This window comes from Euprymna scolopes, chromosome 1, assembly GCF_053919585.1.
Source record: "Euprymna scolopes isolate OS-2025 chromosome 1, ASM5391958v1, whole genome shotgun sequence".
In the NCBI taxonomy this organism is placed as follows: domain Eukaryota; kingdom Metazoa; phylum Mollusca; class Cephalopoda; order Sepiida; family Sepiolidae; genus Euprymna; species Euprymna scolopes.
This window is the reverse complement of record NC_136482.1, coordinates 169,479,822-169,485,821: the sequence shown is the minus strand read 5'-3', so window position 1 is coordinate 169,485,821 and position 6,000 is coordinate 169,479,822.

Here is a 6,000-nt window from a genome sequence, read left to right as displayed (position 1 = left end):
AATGCAGAATTCAGTCATTTAGGCAAAAGTTTTTTATGCTAAAAGTTCTTTATATCTTCAAATATTTATTCATGGTGATCATGTTGTCTCACTATCTTTTTTTTTACACCACATATCAAGGCCTGGAGGCAACTCAAGGATAAGGGTTAATGAGTGTACAGTAGTCAATGGGAAAATGTCGTAGTAATTGTTAGTACTGGAAATTTGGTAAATTGGATTACTTAAGAAGATGACTCATCAAGAACTTGTTTACATTGGAGTTGAAGACGACCATATTGTAGTTAATTGAAAAGCAGGAAAATGGAACAGAGTTGCACAGGCATACAGTTCTGAGAAAGAAGCTTTGTTCATGGAATGTACGTTTAGGTTTAGGTACAGATAAAGAGTGGAGGAAATTATTGATAGTGATTTTCAGCCAAATGAATGTTTTTCGTGAATGTTTGGCAAAGTGCAGTATCTATATTATAAGTATTGACTTATCGCAAGTGCACTTGCCATGAAAATAACGATAAAACAAAGACAGGCTTGCAACGTCTCTTCTGTGAGAAAAAGAGAAGAGAAAAGGGCATCCCTCACTAGGCTACCAAGTCTATTCGAACTCTGTCAAGGCAGGATAAAGTCTTCCTAGCAGCTCCTGCCCAGATGTAACAGCAATACTCCATCCCTGGAGTACCTGGCTCTTATATAGGTAGAGAATTGCATCAGCAGGTAGATATCTACTGGATCAATAGAAGGATCCCTCATTTTTCCAGCAACCTTGGTAACAGATTTGATGTACATATTTCATTTTAAATCAGGAGTGAAAGTCAAGCCCCAGAAGCTTATCAAAACATGGAGCCTCCCCAAGACAAGAGCCATTCATTTCAATTGATGCCAGATGGGGATCAGAACGTTGATGATGTAAAGATAGAAGCTTCGTTTTAGATGCATTAAAAGTAACCAGCCACTTTTTTCCTCCATTGTACCACATGCTCAAGATCAGAGGAAAGAGAATCAGAGAGAACTTGGTCGTTTACGGCCTTTGATGTGCTACCATAGATGAAAGTGTTGTCAACATCAATGTCTGCGAATCATCTTAGGATGTGATTTGGGAAATCATTGATATAGATCAGGAAGAGAGTTGGGCCCAGGATGGACCCCTGAGGGACTCCAGCATTAATACTGTGTGCTTCTGCTTTCTGCCCATCAACCACTTCTCTTATGAACCTATCAGAGAGAAATGATTTAATAATTGAGAAAACATTTCCAGCTATACCATAGCTGGAGATGTTGTGAAGTAAACCTTGGAGAAGTTGGAAATTTTGTGGAGTAGACCTTTATGCTATACTTTATCAAAGGCTTTTGATATTTCAAGAGCAATTGCCCTAGAAAGGAAGCCTCCATCGAGAGATTCACTAATCCTATGAGATATAACTGTTAACACATCTGCTGTAGATCTAGCAGAACGGAAACCATATTGCATGTCACTGAAGAAGTTATTTTTGGTGAGGTGGTTGACTACTTCTCAATTTAAAACAGATTCCAGCAACTTATACATGATGTACAGGAAACTGATTGGTCTGTATTGAAATAGAGAGTATATATATATATATATATATATATATATATATATATATATATATATATATATATATATATATATATATATAAAGCTGAACGCTTGTGCGTGTGTCTGGTTACGAATAGTTGACTATTATAGAAAACTGATCACACACAATGATAGAAGATGTATCAAGACACAGGAATGGGTATGTTTGATCTGGCATAATGATGATTCATTAAAATTGTTGGGTCTGCGTACGTGCCTGGTCCACAAAGTATGGAAATAAAAAATTTTAAAATTAAAAAAAAACGTTTACAAGTGTTTTTGATATAGATGTACATAATAATACTTTGATAAGTATGTTTTAACTTAAATAGGGATGGTATAATAAAATTGTGGAGTTTGCGTTTGCACCTGGTCTGCATAGAATGGAAATAGGCACAAACTTTAATAAAGACTTTTCATATTTATCTGCGTAAGTATAGTATGATAATTATGTTTCAGTTTGAAGAAATATGGTATAATAAAATTATGGCGTGTTCGTTCGCGCCTGACTTCCATAGAATGGAAATATGTCACAAAGTTTAACAAGGTTTTTTAATATAAATCCACAGAATATTGTGATAAGTGTTTCTGTGTGAACAGGTATGGTATAATAAATTAATGGGTTTATCTATTTTTACTTTCATCATATTTTGCTTTGGTTTTGATACCCCCAAATTCGAAGCTATCTCTTTACAACCCTTCCTTTTCATAACCTATCATACTTTCATAAATCAGAGCCATTTTCTGTAGGCTGTTTTTGAACCCAGTCAACGACGGGTACTTTTGCTAGTATATATATATATATATATATATATATATATATATATATATATATATATATATATATATATATATATGTATATATATATATAAAGTTTAATAGTTAAAGGCTAGGATCATCTTGAAAGTATTACCTCAGCATAATATCTAACAGAATAATTCATTTGATCTTTAATCTGTGACTTATCTCGCTTATACATGATATGATGATTGCAACGAGTGCCACTCCCTCAGACACTTAATGTCTATGAGCCCAAAAATGACTTCTTTTTTTTTTTTTTTTAGTCCTACTGGTGAATTCACACGCTCAAGTAGGCATGATATTAAAGACAGTCATTGAGATCAATTATTACATACTTCCAGCATTTCAAGCCTCCACACGTCACAACTTTTCCATCGCCACAGGACCATTTTTATAGACAAATGCCTGAGGGAGTATCTATACACAGATGATGTTACAGAGTCTTAGCTTTGTATGACAGCTGTCTCTCTTTCCGTTCAAAATGTTGAGATCCAGCAATAAGCAAGAGCAAGATAGCCAGTAACAAGTTAAACTGCAGACCCGCTTTATGGTTTTTTAAATCAGTGATTTGCTTCTCCTAGAAAGGTTGCCTTCACCATGGCTTACCGGAGCCCTCTCCACCCCAATATAGACATGCATACACACAAATATACACGGTGCTAGTTGGCCGTTGACCCCGAAAAAGGGTTCATTCGCCCTTTGAAAGGTCTTGTTTTTAATCCTTCAAGGAGACTAGCCACCCTCCTCACCAAACAAGTCTTGTGGGGGAACCAGTTTAGTCGCCGGTGACCCGACCATGAGGCAGGTAGTACTGGGTTACATGGTAGCAGTAGCATATAACATGACCTGACAATAACCTTATACATACATACATACATACATACACACACACACACACACACATATATATATATATACGTATAACCTAACACTTATTAAACCTTATCTTAATAGCCTCTGGGCCTTGATGAGTGGTGATGACCCCCCTCCCCCCCCCCAAAAAAAAAGTAATTTAAAATATTATTTCAGATGGTTCAGAGACGACATTGAAAGCAATGTTTAACATTCTAGGTAACTTCATTTTTATACAAGAATCGTATAAAAATGAAGTTACCTAGAATGTTAACATCTTTCATCTTCAAAAATTACTCTTAAAAATATATATACATATTTCTTTTTTCTTTTCTCATTGGTCAGTCGAGAATTTTCGGCGATGTCTGCCGCCTTTGTCAACCAAATACAAAATGACAAAATCAGTAAAGATGGGTCCCCTATATGTAGAAATATGTGCAAAAGTTACATTGCTTCCATTTAAAAATTGATTTCAATTGTATATTTTTGGAGTTGGGGGTCAATTTTTCTTCTTGCATGGATTTTATGGTAGGTGCTCGACTGAACTCCAATCTATGGTCTCTCCCCTGTGAAACGTTCATAATAAACACTCATTTAGCTGCAACAACCATTTACAATTTCTCTTACTCTCCATCTGTGCCTAAAACTAAACGAAAATTCCATGAACAGAGCTTTTTTCCTAGGACTGTCCATCTGTAGAACAAAATACCGTGGGTCTGCTTCTCAGCTTAATATAACATGGTCGTTTTCAAATTCAATGTAAATAATTTCTTGTTGAGCAGTTCTCTTAAACAATTTAATCTTTCTCACCTAACACTTATTAACCCTTATCCTAGAACTAGCCAGGGTTCCTGGCGTTACCCGGGTGTTTGGAGATGTGTGTTGAGCTTAAAAAATAAGTGGTAGTAGGCAGGCAGCCTCGAACCCGTACCGCGAAGAAGGAAAAGAATGTGAAAAAAAAGTGACGTCGTTGTTGTTGCGCCCATCGTCAAACCGGAAGTGACGTAAGTTTAAAATAAGACTAGACAATCGAAAAGAGGAGATGACTTTCGAAAATACTGGCAAAAAAAAACAAACAAACAAAAAACGACCCCTCCTTGTAGAAAAGTGTCCAGTTGAGGGTGAAGGAATTAATGTTTTAGGCCAATTTTTCGATATTCGTCGTCCAAAGGGTCGAGCTTCAAAATGATACTTATACTTTTTTTTGGGAAGCATGTATTTCGTGAAAATGTATGCAACCCTTAAACAGTTAGCATAAATTCTTGTCAACAGGCAGAACTCTAAGACATGGTATATTTCACAGGCTTATTGTCCGTCAACAAAGATAAAACTGAAAGGAATTAAAAATACGTGGTTTCATGAAGACGTAGATGTAAAAATGAAAGTGAAAATTTCGTAAAGCCTTAAGATTGTTTATAAGTTTATAGAATAAATCATTTGGGAATGAAAAATATTCTAGAAAGGAAATAATACAATAATGTTGTGTATCAGTCAATCTTTAAGAGTTCAACGCGTGGTGAGAACGTAAACAAAGCCTGTTCGAACAAAGTGAATAATACTAAATAATACTACGAAATAATGCATGCATTATTTAATTTTATAAGTAGAAACATTAAAGAAAATGTTGCTTACCGAAGATGCCCGAAAATGTCAAGATATCAGAAGGATAGAAAAACTACGCCATGCGGCTGTTGTGTGTGTGTGTGTGTGTGTGTGTGTGTGTGCAGTTGAATTAGAATGAACACCTGAAGTGTTTAGCCTGTGTTTAGTCGGAAATAAATCCCTTAATTAGAAGGACCAGTAAAGAGAGATAACTCCTAATAAATCTATGCTAGACAGAACACTACCGAATACAGATCTCGTGAAAATTAAAATTTTGCAGGCAAAGAGCAAACATCTGGTATTTTATGTATTCACTGTTAAAGACATAGCATTTTTCCCCCCATAATTTCTCCCATACTCTTTTTTTTTTAATTTATTATTTTTTTTTTTTACAGTTGCATTCCAACTTTTACTTAACTTCGCATTTTTTGTGTGTGTGTGTGTTAGCTTCTGTTTTAAGCTTGTATGTCCTTATGATTTTCATATCTTGAGTCTGAGATTAAGTTTACTTATCAAGTTTCCCCTTTCATCGGCATACTGTAAGAAGACTACCTGCGGAGTAAATGAACAGGAGAAAAAATGAATATGGTAACTTATAATGGCTACGACAATGATTATGACAGCTGTCTTTGTTACAAAAGTGGGTTATACAAACATAGGTTAGCTAACTGAATACAGATTTGAATTTCAACTCAAACTGAAACTCAAAGTAGCATTGTTTATTGTGTAATTAGAAAAATAAACATTTGTAGGGGAAATCATAGCTTCCCTGACTTGCGTGGGTGTCGTATTCATTCGCTTAAGGAAAAAATGATTAAAAAAAAAAGTGAAAGCAAAAATAGTGACGTCGCTTTTGTATTTGACGATCACGTGTGAATAACACAAACTCTATGCAAATTAGATTAAGCAAGATGCATAAAAGAAGCGGTAACAGGAACGATCAGTGAGTTGAAAGACGGCATGTTGTGCGAACAGACGTGTGTATTATAAGGATTATTGAAGCTGACTCAAAAGATGGTAAACAACCTTAAAGCTCCACTGAAATCAATTTTCAAACTAGAAGCTATTTTGGCTTTATATTACCTTTCAGCGATGGAGGGCAAGATTTTTTTTTATGTTTGGTTGATTTCAAAGTTTAGTGGTGCTGCAGCTGATA